At 46.1% G+C, this 14,503-nt stretch overlaps 1 protein-coding gene across 2 annotated transcripts in view; it reads right to left on the bottom strand.

Annotated features, from left to right (window-relative positions):
• The window catches only part of ACOT11 (acyl-CoA thioesterase 11), a 122,598-nt gene that overhangs the window by 49,784 nt on the left and 58,311 nt on the right, over window positions 1-14,503 (bottom strand). The window contains exon 1 of one of the 2 annotated variants that reach the window (XM_025189819.2): window positions 13,426-13,644. The exons of the other annotated variant lie outside the window; for it this stretch is intronic. The gene's annotated coding sequence lies outside the window, so the exon portion shown is untranslated. Of the gene's footprint in view, window positions 1-13,425; window positions 13,645-14,503 lie in introns of those variants that run through there. 2 annotated transcript variants of the gene reach the window in all.

Here is a 14,503-nt window from a genome sequence, read left to right as displayed (position 1 = left end):
TAGTAATTTTGGGTACCCCACATGAGACAAAGGGGCTGATTTTCGGAGCATGGGAGGCTCAGCATCTTCTGAGGAAGAAAAAAAAAAACAACAAAAACATAACCAAAGCCCCCACATATCCTATTAAAAGGTGTACACCAAAACTACTGGTTTCTTCTGCAAAACTTGGCTCCCATGCTATGCAAGAATGCAGAGGAATCCTAAAAAGGAAGAAGAGACCAAAACGAACCAGGCAAATTGGGAAGGGGTAAAGCCACTTCCAACCTACCTGCTCAAAGATACTGTTAAAAAAATAAAGGAAGCGCTGGGGTCTCAAGGAAGACATACAGAAGATGCACCTTCCTCTGTCTGAGAATTCATTCTAACAACGGTTTTGATCGGTTTTCAGAAGATAGGCTTTTGTTTACTTGCCCTTCAGGAAGGGAAAGATAATGACACTAATAAACGACTATTCAATCTGAACAATAAGAGCATGAAAAGTGACAAGCAGTTAACTAGACAGGCGCTATAATTAAGACCATGCCGCTGGCGGGGGCTGACTCATCCTTCCCCCCCTTCCCAGGAAAGAAGGAATCAGGAGCTACAGCAAATTGTCTAAGTACTAGAAATTAAGCTTTAAAAACAAGAGTATACTTTAACATGATGAAGACAGAAACTTGACATCACCTCAGTTGTCATACTAAATTGCCCTGGTTCACATTTATTTAGCCACACAGAAAGGAGTTAAGGGAAAGGCTCTTAATGCTCCAGTCGCCTACAAGGAATGTGTTAAAAACCTTAATCTTTTAAAGATGCAAAACACAGGGTCTTTGCCTTTACCAGTTCCATGCTCCCAAAATTAACGGATCCAACAGGAGGAGTGGATTCTGCACTACCTGAGAGGGAAGGGGATGGACCGGGTGATCAGAAGAGGTAGACACGTCCCACAAAACAGACAGGAGACTATTCAGTGAGCATCTTTTTTAAACAAGGGATTGAAGTAGCACAGGAGACATTTAAAGCCACTGTTGGGGGGGGGTGTCAGACAGAGGGAGGAATGAAGGAAAAACCCCTTATGGAGCTTCCCCATTATCTCTAATTACTAGCATGTACTGGTTCGAGTCAGCAGGTCCGAGCAGAGCCCTGCACAAATACAAAATTGATATCCACATCTACAAAAACGATCTGTCACTATAAAGCGGATATCTGCACATTTGCAGGGTTCTAGCTACAAAATGTGCAGCCGCAACCGCAAAAGCGAGACAAATTCCTGCATCCATGTCTGGGGAGACCAATACCTGCAGATATCCTCATATTCATGGGGCTCGAGTCCCAAGCACGTGAGAGATGGATTTAATATTCACCATACACACCATGCAAGGAGCCACTGCACAGCTGTGTGCCTGCAGGGATGATTATTATTTCATAACATGCCTTGGGTAACGTGCTGTGTGCTGGACTCTGGGTCGGCCGAGGCAGCATGCTCAGTCCTGGGAAGTGGGGGGGGCGGGGGGGTGGAGAAGGAAAGCACTGATACTAGCTGCACCAAGGGCACCAGTGTCAAGACCAGACCCGCCGGTGCTGGGAGCACCAACTCCCAGGGCACAAACACGAGTCTTGGCACAAACACATGGTCTAGCAGTAGCTTCAGTGAGCGGTGGGTGCCCCTATGAATGATGGAAGGGGACCTCCCCTCAGTTTTCCCCCAAAAAGAGAGTGGATTTGACACCTAGGCCCCCCAAGTCTCAGGTATCTACCAGCATAGCGCCATACCTGCCTTAAGGAGCCCAGCACTTCCATTTCAAAGGAGGCAAGAGTCCATGCCCTTGCTAGGAATAGCTGCTATCGGCTATTGCTCCACTTCTTCCTCAGGGCTGCCAGAATTTGGCACCAGCTTCAGAGCCACTAAATGGAAACAGCAGTTTCAGCTCAGGGATCATCAGTCATTCCCAGGCCTGGCGTTTATGCGGCCTCCTGTGTGCACAGCACTAAGCCTGGCTGCTCGGAGCTCAGCACCCGGACAAATCCAAGCGGCACCCACTGAGCGCTTCCCACGGAAGATGCCTCATTAGAGCCCCAGGCTTGCCAGCCGCGCTGTGCATGGCTGTTTAAGAATCTCTCCTTACAGGGGCTTGCGGTTCAGTCTTGGGAGCTTGCTTGGAGCTCTCACATGCTCACGAGAGACCAGCGTTTGGCGTTACAGATCTTCAGAAAGGATATTCTGTTTTCCACTATTCTGGAATCCAGAGGGGATGTAAAGGCGGTGCAAGTTGCACATTACTGAGTCTAAACAAACCTGCAGCTTTCATCTTGAGGAACTAGACGAGAGTAGGCCCACAAAAGGGGGTGGGGAGGGCCAAGGGAGTGGCCCCAGGGCCCGGCGATTCCAAAGGACAGGAGCAGCGATTCCAAAGGACAGTAGCCCCTTTTAATCCCCGCCGGAGCGCTGCACAGTCCACTCCAGACAGCTCTCAGCGTTGTGGGGAAGCGAGCAGCATGGTGTGGCTCAGCATGGTCTGGATGGCGCTGAGGACTGGCTGCCTGCAGCCCTGCCACTTCCACCGGAGGTCTCACCCCTCTCAGGAGCATGGAACCAGCCCCTCCTACACACACCCCTTGTCTAGGAGCCTGACAAGTCTGTCAGCCCCCGGAAAAGAGGGTGTAGCAGGAAAACATTTGCTCATGCTCTGCTGTTGCTTAGGTAGATTGCTCCTCACCCAGTATATTAACACTCATGGGTATAACGTCCATACTGATGAAGACTTAAATTGGTCTGAGGGAGTACTACTCAGAGGTGATGCACAGGGGGAGGGTCACACCACCATCAATTTTGACCCAGCCACTATACAGTTATAGTGAGCAGCAACCTAAGCAGTGGCAAACAGCTGGTCCTGAAGACCCACAGCACGAACTGTTGGCCTGCAGCGAGTGGTCTGCATGGCTGTTACAAAAGGGACCAGGGATGGATCAATCCAGCTCTACCTCCTGGTGCCCTCTTAGAATACAAGCAATTCATGTCACAGGTTCTAGAGGAGATGAAAGGCCCACAACTGAAGCCCTCAGAGAGCATCCATCAAATTACTTTCCCAGTAGTTGCAAATATTCTTCATTGTATGAACACGCCAGCAGGCACTGAGCAAAGGGATACATTTGGGGAGTACTGATTGCCCAATTATTCCCCTATTAAGTGAAGGAAGGGAAACTAACTGAGGGGGCAAAAGGTTCCACATTGAAGGAGAGGGGGAAAAAGTCAGTTGTGGTGCAGAGTTTTCTGGTCAGTGGAAACCGCAAAAACACCCCAAAACAGGAAAATTGCATTATGCCACTGTCTTCTCAGCAGCTGTGCTGAACTCGATTTTGACAGAATATTCCAGGGTGTCAGGAAATGCAAAGGAAGTGCCTAGGTTATGTATATTAATTTACACTCTCAAGACCCGGAAATATTAACGAGATGGAAGGGTATTTTTAGAATATTCGGCTATTGAAACTAAGCAAAGAAGTGTCTGTCCTCATTAAAATCTTCTCTCACTCAACTGTCAAATTTTTAAAGCTGTTGACTGATGCAGCCTTTAGTGGTCACCATGGCAACAAGATACATTACCTAGGCAATGATGCTCTTATGCTGTCACCCCTTGAGTGACCCAGTTCTACCAAAAAAAAAAAGTTTGCATTAAAAAAAAAAATCCCTTTAAGTGGAATTTTTTCCTTAGCTCTTGCCATGTTCATTTTCTATGCTGAAGGCGTAATGAGAGCCTACAATGCCTCCAGTGTGCCAGCAAGATCAAAATCAAGAGAGCTGGTGAGAGAAAGAACCACCCAGAATATCTCCATGAATAAGGATCACTCTGGATTTCAATCTGGTGTGATTTGGAGGTGGTGAGTTATCTGTGATTATGTCAAGAGCTGGCTACTAGGGAAGCTACTTTCCTACCACCCACCTTATCAAAAGTGATCTATTGCCTGAAAATTCACCATGTTAAGTGAGCTTCCTGTTTGAAAAATGGGTTGCCCCGTCAGGAAATAGAAGCAATATCACATGACCAGTGGCTACCCCAACAGGGATGAGACTGCTTTGAAAACCTACCCGCTGTGAAGGAAGTGGCGTGGAAGCTCTGTGAGCAGAGAAGGGCAGGGACTCACTCTTCTTCACCCCTTGCTGGTTCAGGGGAAAAACAGTTTAACCGTAGTTATGTACATAGCTCTGAGAAAAGCGTGTGGATAACATGTCAGGGGGATGGTACCTTTAAGGTCCGAAAAATTCTTGGCTGGCTGTATTATCCACACTAGGAAATAACAAGTCCCCGTCTTGGGGCTGGCCCCACCAAAAGCATCACGAGTTGCTAGTGTTTATTGATCTGAGGCATAGTCCAAGTTGGCTGAAATGCTTTTAGCACGGTGAGGACTGGGCTCAAGATCCTCCAAAGAGGGTTAGTTACAGGCATTTCACACGGAATTACTTGGAGACTGAGCAGAGCAGGTCAGATGTGGCTTGTCAACGAAGAGCATCTCAGTGCTGACTATTCACTTTTGCTCGTCTCCAAGTATTCATGGCAGGTGGACAATAAAGGCAGGATTGGGTGGAAGCAACGCCTCTCTTGTACAGCCTTCGTGGCTTTCTCCCAGGGGCAGCTCCTCTTGTTTTCCCCCCCATGTCACAAACCCTGCTTCATCTTTTAATCTCACTGCTCTAAATCTTTCCACACCTTACTCCAGTTCAGCTCATTTCACTCTTCTCTCATCCATCAGAAGCTCGGTGGCCCTTATACAAGATGAATTTGGGAGGTCTCTGATCCCTCACTTATCACAAACCACATTATGAGAAATTAGAAAGTTAGCAGTCCTAAGGCACCAATGCCTCTTACCCCTTTCAGGCGTCTCACCACAGCTTTCTCCTACCACGCAGGGGACCTCCTTCCTAGCTCCTCAACCAGCCTTGCTGGGGCAGGCCAGAAGGAAAAGTGCCACCTACCGAGTCAATCACTTTCCTAGCGCACTCTGGGATTTTCTTTGAAGGCTCCCATCCTAGTAGTGAACAGGTCCAGTCCTGCGCAGCTTAAAGAGTTCTAAGCAGGTCACAGCATGATTGTGGGCATTCATATTAATTCCAGCATAAGGCCACACCCAAATACCAGGTCCTAAGAAGGAAGTTAACCATCCTCAGATTGATAAGTGCTCAGTATATAAGCAGCAGGGCATCTGAGCTGCATGTTTCCAGGTTGGTCTCTTATTAACTCTGGATTGTTTTTTCCCCATCTCCTTTTTGCGCAGTCTAACTCAAGGTAATAGCACTCAGGACAAGAGCTCTCTGTAAGCTGGGTGTTAATGTGGCCACTGAGGCAAGATTCCAGTGCCACCCAACTGATGAGCGGAGTGCCCACAGCTAGGTTTTGTTTCTCCTGGTGGTGCACATTGGCACATGCCTCAGTGCACATAAAATTTATTCTGCCCATGGATGGGGAAAAAAATCCATACATGGATGGAAAAGATTAGCAGGAACATTGCTCAGGAGAGAAAAGCACAGATACTGAGGCTGGAGTGGAGCGGTCCTCCCTGCTCCCACTCCATTCTTCTCTCAAGTCCCCTCCCCCGAGAGACATGCCCCAAGGGGCTAGTGAGGGGCCTGGTGTCTGCACTCCGCAGTGGTGTCTGCACTCTGCCTCTCCCTTCCCCTTCCTTCCCTCACCCGCAGTCACTGGCAGGAAGCAGAGCGACCCATCCCCAGCCCATTCTGCTACCCCAGCTGCTGAGTGCAGGGGCAGTTCCAGCCCTTCCCACGAGCCCGCCTCCCCTGAGGGAGGTTCACTTTTGTCCTTTGGAGCCCCCTCTATGTTACGTGAGAACGTGTCTGTAAACGTGCTTGGCTTTTTGTCCGTTTTTTCTTATACTGTTCATAAAAATCACTCTCAGCAGTCGACAAGCCTGAGGCTCTCTGAGACCATCAGAGCAGAACCGACAGACCCAGCAGGCTCCCTCCCAGGCACAAGACCAGTGACTGCCAACCAGTTATGATGAAGGGCTCTAAACTAGCCAACTTCAAAGCATCATGGGAGCACTCTTAGGGCTTGTCTACATGGGGAAAGTTCACTGACATTGGCATCTAGTTACTGGGCTAGAACTCCCCGTGTGGAGACATCGGAAACAAGAGGCCTTTTTATTATTATTTAGGGTTGCCAGATAGTTTCAACAAAAATACCAGACACATTTGACATTACATCACAATCTACATTACCTCTTATTTAGAAAATACCGGACATTTCTATGGTCTCATTCATATTTTCTCAATTTGTTTCCTGAACAGAAAGCTCAAATACTGGACTGTCCAGTTCAAAACCGGACACCTGGCAACCCTAATTATTTATCCTTGCCCCAAGGAGTCCCATCATAGAATACTAGAACTAGAAGAGACCCCCAAGAGGTCATCAAATCCAGTCCCCTGCTCTCCTGGCAGGACCAAGCTCCATCAAGATCAGAGGTTCTCAACTCTGGAAGCCCCAGGAGCCACAATGATACTTACAGCACGTGCCAAGGGCCATAACTTAAGTGTAGTTGCCTATATATGCAAATGTATATGCAAATAGCTTTTCATACTGGGCACAAATACAAAGATTAAGCCTTAAGCCACGGCGCCGGATCCAAACATGGCCAGTGTGAGCCAGTCAGTACCTCTCAGGCTCGGCCCACAAAGCTAAGCAGCCATCACTTCCCACAATGCCCCAGTGTTCCCAGCACCTCCTCCCTAGGGGCTAGAAACGCCGACACCCAGTACCACTGTGTTCCAGCCAACCTGCCTGCTTGCGTCTTTCAATGCTCACCACACGTTCACTAGCTCTGAAAGATCATCCCTGACAGATGTCTGTCCAACCTGCTCTTAAATATCTCCAGGGATGGAGATTCCACAGCCTCCTTAGACAAATTTATTCCAGTGTTTAACCACCCTGACAGTGAGGAAGTTCTTCCTAATGTCCAACCTAAACCTCCCTTGCTGCAATTTAAACCCATTGCTTCTTGTCTAATCATCAGACAATTGTGAACCAATTGTGTGAGGCACTGAATAGACAGAACAAAGAGGCTGACCCTGCCCCAAAGAGCCCGTAATCTAAGTGTGAGGCAGATGGATGCAGTCAGACAGGGGAGTGCAGGAAGTTCATGTGACAGGCAAGGTCTCAGCACACCTACAGGCACAGCCATTTTTTTTGGTAGGAATGAGGGCAAAGGACAGAAAGACAAACTTCATTCCTAGGCTCTGTAACAAAGCCACTGAATACGCTAGCAATTGGGCTCAGGCCACGCTGAGGGAGCAGGGCTCGAGAAAAAGAGTTTCCTTATCAGGAAGGTGGAGGTGGGAGTGTTTAGGAACACACAGCATTCACTACCAAACCAACAAGGGGCTCTTAAAATTAAGAGTTGGGGGGTTGGGAGGGAGGGAAGACAAGGCTGGATTCTAAGAGCAACTTGGCCTCCTAAAAGAACGTAGGGTTGGTCTTTTCCTGCAGTTGAAGAAGGAAGCCCATCTCACTAAGGGCTGGACTATACTTCTCAGTTCAGCTATTTATGTTGCTAACTTTTGGGCAGTGAAAAATTGTGCATGGTTAGGGCAACCTAAACCGTAGAGCAGCTGGAGGTAGGTTGACAGAAGAATTCTTCTGTCCGATCAAGCTACTACCTCTTCTGGATTAATTACATCAATGGTAACCACCTTCTGTCAACATAGGAAGTGTCTACACTAGGGCACACCATCAGTACAGCAGCACTGCTGTAGCTGTATAGCATGGATCGCTGTTCCCGGCCAATGGGACCTGCAAGCACCCGTACAGGTAAATATAGCAGCAGCAGCCCACCTGGGGCTAGCCCTGGTGAGCCACCTCCGTTTTATTGCCCACCCCTGCCATAGACTAAGAGTGCAGTGAAGTGTAAAGTTACTCTCAACTAGCAGTTGGTTAGTCTCCCGGCAGTTTCTCTAATGCTTTGTTCCTTTTGCTAATAAACCTACTTGTTTTAAAGAGGTGACTGGTTGCAATGTTCCTGCTAATATTTTCCATTCACGTGCGGTATAAGTTGTGTTATGTGCACTGAGACGTGCAGATGTGAACCACAATGCTATTAGCTGTGGGCACTCTACTCATCAGCTGGGCAGCATCTGAATCTCTCCTGGATGGCCACCCAAGCTTTCATCTTACAAGGAACACTAGTTGCCATCTCAGGGTCACAGGGTCCTGAAGAGAACAGAGAAAGAGATCCACTCAGATTGTGAGTAGTACTAACTGGTTAGCAAGACAGGGTGCCGTACCCAGATCCTAGGAGAGGGTGAAGCATAAAATGTCACTTCCAAGACAGAAAAGGGCATAAGGGCTAACAGCGCAAAGGTGCAGGAAGAAAGGCCAGAGGCGTAATCAGATCCATATCCATGACACAGGGTTCGTACCAATATAGTTGAGCACCTTCCACTTCTCCCACACCCTGACCTAGATCAAAATAGGATCTTTCAGCCATCTAAACAGAGAGCAGAAACTTACATCAGGGAGTCAGTAAGTGGAAGTCCATGTAGCCTAGTGAACGGGACTGGGATTCAGAAATCACTTCACATTGTGCCTCAGTTTGTTCATCAGTAAAATGGGGATAAGGATTCTATCTGCCTTTGCAAAGTGCTTTGAAACCTACAGAAGGGAAAGTGCTATGAGAGCTAGTTATTAGTCATTGAACAACAAAGGGCAAATGAATGAACTGTGAATGCGCCCATTCATACACAAATCTACTGGTCACAAAGGAAACATTCATGCATGACAAATAAATGGAGGGGGGAGGGAGGATGTACATGGCTGAACTGCCATTCAGAATCAGAGCAAACTCTTTTCCTTCAGTTTCCAAACAGCTGGAAGTTAGAAGTTGGAGACACCTTCATGATCATCTCTGTCAACCCTGCATTGGCGGGAAGATGTCAGATGAGGAAGGTCTCACATGCTCTGTGCAGTGTCACTGAAGATGGCACAAGCAACACACTGCGTCCTATGGGAGAACATCCTACCATCTTACAGAATGCATGACTTCGCCCTGATATTAACCTGCATTTGCCTTTGTTCTGCTTCATCCCCTCATTCTATCCCTTTGAAGAATCCCTATCGGTTCCTGGGGATATTTAAAAATAGGGGGGAGGGGAAGAACGATCAGAGACAATGTGGTTCTCATGGGGGATTATTGGTGTACAATTAAGCAATATCCATAGTAACAAGCAAATCTGCATGTGTTAAAAAATTAACTTGACCTAGTTTGAGAAATTCTAGCATCTCAACAATGCATCACATTTCGCCAGAAATTCACCAGTGCCAGCAAAGGGCCCTGTTCCAAGGAAAAAGGAGCTTTCAGTAAATTCTCTGCAGCAAAGGAAGAAGGAAACAAAAAAGGGGTTAAAGATTGTGGTTTACTGAGTCAAGTCATTTTGCACATCTCAAATGGAGAGAGAAACAGAATAGCCCATTTTGCTGCCAGAAGAAATGGTATACACAGCACTAGTCATCAACCCTTGCTCGGGGACAGATGAAGTTTGAAGATGTTGTGAAAGTTTAAAGAGAGTCATCATGAGAAACAGGAAAAATGCAGACAATCCAGCAGACACAGCAATGGAGGTCAGGAGATGTGTACACACACACAGACGTTCTGAGATGTTTTTCCACCTCCTCTCCCTTTCCAGAGAAGCCACCATTGTAGTATTTGGCCTCTTTATGGATTTTGTGCTTCTACCATATTATCTGAGCTCCTTCCATGTTAAAAAAAAAAAAAAAAAAATCACAAGCAGCAACGAAACCCATCATGGACTTTATTGTCCGAGACTCTAGAATTGGTATTTTTATTGGCAACTGGTATTTTATTATCATGCTATGGTTGTTTATTAACAGCAACATCCTTGCACCCCCCACCCTCATAATGCCATGCAATATACAAAACAAGTGCTCCATAGTCGATGTTTAAGAGTGTTTTCTTAAGTGCATCTTTGAGCGTTGCTTTTTTGGTTTTGTTGAACTAAGGGAGCTGCCTGTGCAACGAACAGGCATTAGAGATTAGTGCCTTGCTCCTTGTAAAGAGTTAATGAAATAAGCACTAGCAAACAAAAGATTTTCAAATGGACAGATACTTGCAAAGAAGCCACTGGCACACTATTGAGAGCAGAGCTAATTCAAGACCTTACCAATCATTTTCGAACTGTGATTTGTGCATCGCTAGATCTTCAGAGGTCAGTCTTGGGCATCCAGCATCACAGCTTCTCTTTGAGGAACACGACCGATCCATTTACATAGAGTTGAATCAGTTCTCACAGACAAAGATGACTCCGCAAGTGAAAGGAACTGAATTTGTTCATTAAAGCAAAAGCTAACCTGGTGGCACCCCTTGTCTTGTGGCCTGGCAAGAGGCCCCATGAGTACACCTGCTGAAGAGGGTTTGCAGACTGATCCCAGTCTAGGGGTATGTCTACACTTGCACCCTCTTTCGAGAGAGGGATGCAAATGAAGACATTCGAAATTGCAAATGAAGCCGGGATTTAAATATCCCGTGCTTCATTTGCATATTCGCGTTATGGTGCTATTTCGAAATAACAGCATCTGTTATTTCGAAATAGCGCTAAGACGTGGTTATTTCGAGAGAAAACCCTTTTCTCAAAATAACTGGTCAACTTCATTGTATGATGAATAAGGGTTATTTCGAGAGAAAACCCTTCTCTCGAAATAACCGCGTCTTAACAGCAAGTTATTTCAAAATAGCGCCATAACGCAAATATGCAAATGAAGCACGGGATATTTAAATCCTGGCTTCATTTGCAATTTCGAATGTCTTCATTTGCATCCCTCTCTCGAAAGAGGGTGCAAGTGTAGACATACCCTAGGTTAAGAAAGCAAAGCCTACCTCGCTCCCTCCAGAAGGCTGAGAAGAGGAGCATCTCCCTGAAGGTAGCAAGCGTAGTAGTCAGTGCTGGGCCACCCCCACATAAGGGCAAAAGCTAGGTACCAGGGACACCCTGTAAAGATTCGTAAACCTTTGGAAAACCCTTCATCCATCACAAATATAGCGTCCTGCAATGGTACCTTTGTTGGCATCCATCTACAGGGGTTATCAGCAAGCAGCCCTCTTTCTTTCATTTGGTAGAGAATGATTTCTCCCTTCCCTCTCCATGCTGAGCACATAGCTCAGACAAACATCTGAGTCTTTTCAGCATCTGCTGCGGCTTAACCTACATGCTCAAGGGAGCTGGTCCCCATAGGGTCCATTAGGCGGCAGGGTTTGTTTACTGTTTTCAGAAAGGTCTTGAGTGTTCTCTGTCAGCACGTAGGATTCTTAGCTGTGGTTTTGCTCCGCATTTGAGCCATGCTGTGTTCTAAGGAGGCAGGAGAAAGGTAGGGCCAACTACAACCCTCGACCAGCTCCAGTTTTTTTAGCCAACTGGCTCATTTGAAATTGACAACGCAAGCCACATAAGAAACTTTACCACTGACAAAACAGGGCGGATCTGAAACGTGACATTTCTCCTCTCTCCAGCTTGGAGGACCCACTTAAATAACCCACCAAATAGCAATAAAGAATAGAGGCAATAGCATGACGGATAAGCACCTTGCTTATTGCAAGCCTGTTGAGTACATGGACAAGAGAGAACTGCTCCAAGCACTGAAGTGCCAAGCATAATTTTGTTTGTTTCCAACTCACTATTGTTACTGTACCATGCTCATTAGTTTCTTACGATCCCATCACAAAAGGATGCCCACAAATGCTGAAATGGAAGTCAGCTTGTCAAGTCACTTTAAAACAATTTGTGACACATCAGGATAACAAAAAAGGAACACTTGCATGTGGCTGTTCGTGCAGAGCGGGAATGAATGGCACAGGTTTCATTATACGGATGTCCTACCAAGGACTCCAAAGTCCCTCCTGATTACTTTGTGCAAAATGGCCTTAACACAGCGTGCCCTGAATGCAAAGGTCACAACACTACTATCACAGTGCTGTCGCAGCTTTCATCTAGGATTCCAAAGCATTGTGTGAACCTCTTGGTAAACTCCACTGCACAGGCAGGCACTGCTGGAGTTGTATATATTTAAACCACACACAGGAACACTACACAACTGCTAAACAGCAGCAAGCTTATGCTTGACATTTGTGTACCATGTGGTTTTAAGTTGCACTCGAAACCCAGAGTCTGTCATGCCTTTGCCCTCTTCTTGGCCCTACTTAAAAAACCTGCTTCTTCCAAAAACGCCTAAAAGTTCTAGCCCTTCCCCCAGGGGTATTTTTAAAAAGCACCTGCAAGATCTAGAGACCACCAAATTAAGCCTGCTAGACAACTCCACTCAGCTATTGCTTGTGGCATCCTATTGTCCATCCCTATGCAGGGTGGTTTAATTAAAGCCAGGTTCCACATCAGTGTGGTTGATGCAAGCTTTTCTATCAACTTCAAAGTCAACAGCATCAGGGCCTGGAGACTGGAAGCTCCCCAGTGCTGAGAGACACCTTGCACATGAGTAGCACTTGACAACTATCCATCTCCACTAGCTTAGGAGATGGAAACAAAAAGGGGCAGTTTTTCCAAGAGCAGCTCTGGGGCAGATTTTCAAGTGCTTGGCATTCACAGCTCAGGCCGGATTTTCAGAACTGCTCAACTTCCACTAAGGCACCAAAATAAAGGCTAGACATTCACAAGTTTCAACACATGCCGAGTTAAAAAAAAAAAAATAGCCCCCATTGAATAAAAGGTTTAAGATTTAATCCAGAATTTCACCCGCTTATATTATAATTTCTCTTCTTTCTGCAATGCCAAGAGCACAGTTAGGAGCAACAGACACTGCTGGAATCATAAGCCGCAAGCATCAGGGTCTGGCATCTCCTTTGGGTGCCGAGCAATCAGTCTCTGGCAGACTAATGCCTCTGAATTGCAATTCCTCAGCCTGCATCCACACAAGTGGCTTCCCCAGGCAATGTGCAGTGTCTTTATGAAACTAACCAATACTGTATAGTACACCACACATGTGGTGTATATGCAGGCTGGCAGGAACTCCTCTGAGGCATTGCATACTATCACGTACACACCACACCCTGCCTAAACACAGAGTTTTCTGCTTTTCACAATGCAAGTTTAAAATATTATTTAGTTTCACTCAAGCAAAACGCCACTCCAAGCTGTCTCCTCATCTAGGAAATGTTTGGAAGGTATGTGTCACTTTCCTTCCCGAACACCCGCTGAAGCCAAAAAAGAAACCCATGTCAAGTTCTGCTGGGAAGTAGCAGGGTTAGCGCAAAAAGGGTTTTGCACTCAACATTTGTACACCTCACTGGCAGCGCTCTCTCAGCCACCCCCACACCCCACCCCCTTCCAAAACCAGGTGCTCTCCAAGATCAACAGCTTCCCCTTCTAGCAAGCTTCTCACTTCTTAGCAAAGCTGCCTAACAGTTCTAGCCTCCCAGTCTCACCTCAGCCAGAAGGAGCTTCACAACAGCTGAACAAAACAGAGTAATGTTCCTCTGCGACAGACCAGAGTTGTAATGACAGGATCAGGCAGTGACCAGGCGTGATGGAGAAACACCAAAGCACCTGTTTGTACTTTTCAGCCCCATGCTCTCTTGCTCTTTCCCTTCTCCAGGCCTTTCAGTTAGAGCTACTGCCAAAACAGTCCTTTGGATCACAGGAAGCGGCACTCCCCCTTAGTTCCTTAAAAACAGTCAACTGAAGTTTTCTTAAGGTGGCACCTACAAGTTCTTGCCTTCCAATTTACTGGCCAATTCTTTGATTCACTGTCTCTGCTTTCCAGTTTAGCTGTTTGCTTCCCCTAATCTTTTTCTTCTCAAAAAAGAAAAACATACACATTTCTATTGGGCCTTCAGTAAGAGGCAATATTCCTGAGCCACTGCTACAGAAGTGATTAGCAACAAAATTACCAGTTTCAAAATTAAATCATCCAGTACAAGCAAAATTATAAAAGGAAATGGTTGTCAGATGATGCTTCTACAAGTCTGACACACAGATACCTAGAGATCTAACACCTACATATGTCATTTGACAGAAATATTAAGAAAGAAAGTTGAGCAGACCTTCTGGAATTGATTTTCTTTTAATCTTTTCCAGAAAGCAGGTAGTCTGTGAATTCTAATGTTTTTCCACCTGTTCCACAGCTTTGGGTTTAAAACCTTCTCACATACAGGTATGACAAGTTTGTAATATGCAGTGGCAATGAGAGGGAGGTTTGTTTTTTTTAAATTCAAGATGAGAGATGGAATAAAGAGAGTCAGGGAATTATTCCAGATTAGCCCTGGACTCTGTATACATGCCATGCAGTGTTCCCTCTAATTTTTTTCATTCATGCAGAATAAATTTTGTTGGGTGCACCAAGGCATGGTGAATGTGCACCACAATATAAACACATGTTATTGGCAGAGATCACTCAGTTTATAGGTAACAGTAATGTTGTGTATGTGGTTCCATGGAAAGTGTAATTTGTAAATGTGAATTTTGAGAAACTGCTTCATCAGCTATCAGGATGTTCTATGGTTG

The sequence above is a fragment of the Pelodiscus sinensis genome, chromosome 9 (genome assembly GCF_049634645.1).
Source record: "Pelodiscus sinensis isolate JC-2024 chromosome 9, ASM4963464v1, whole genome shotgun sequence".
Classification (NCBI taxonomy): Eukaryota; Metazoa; Chordata; order Testudines; family Trionychidae; genus Pelodiscus; species Pelodiscus sinensis.
Note: the sequence above shows the minus strand (reverse complement) of the source record. Positions and strands in the feature narration are given on the sequence as shown.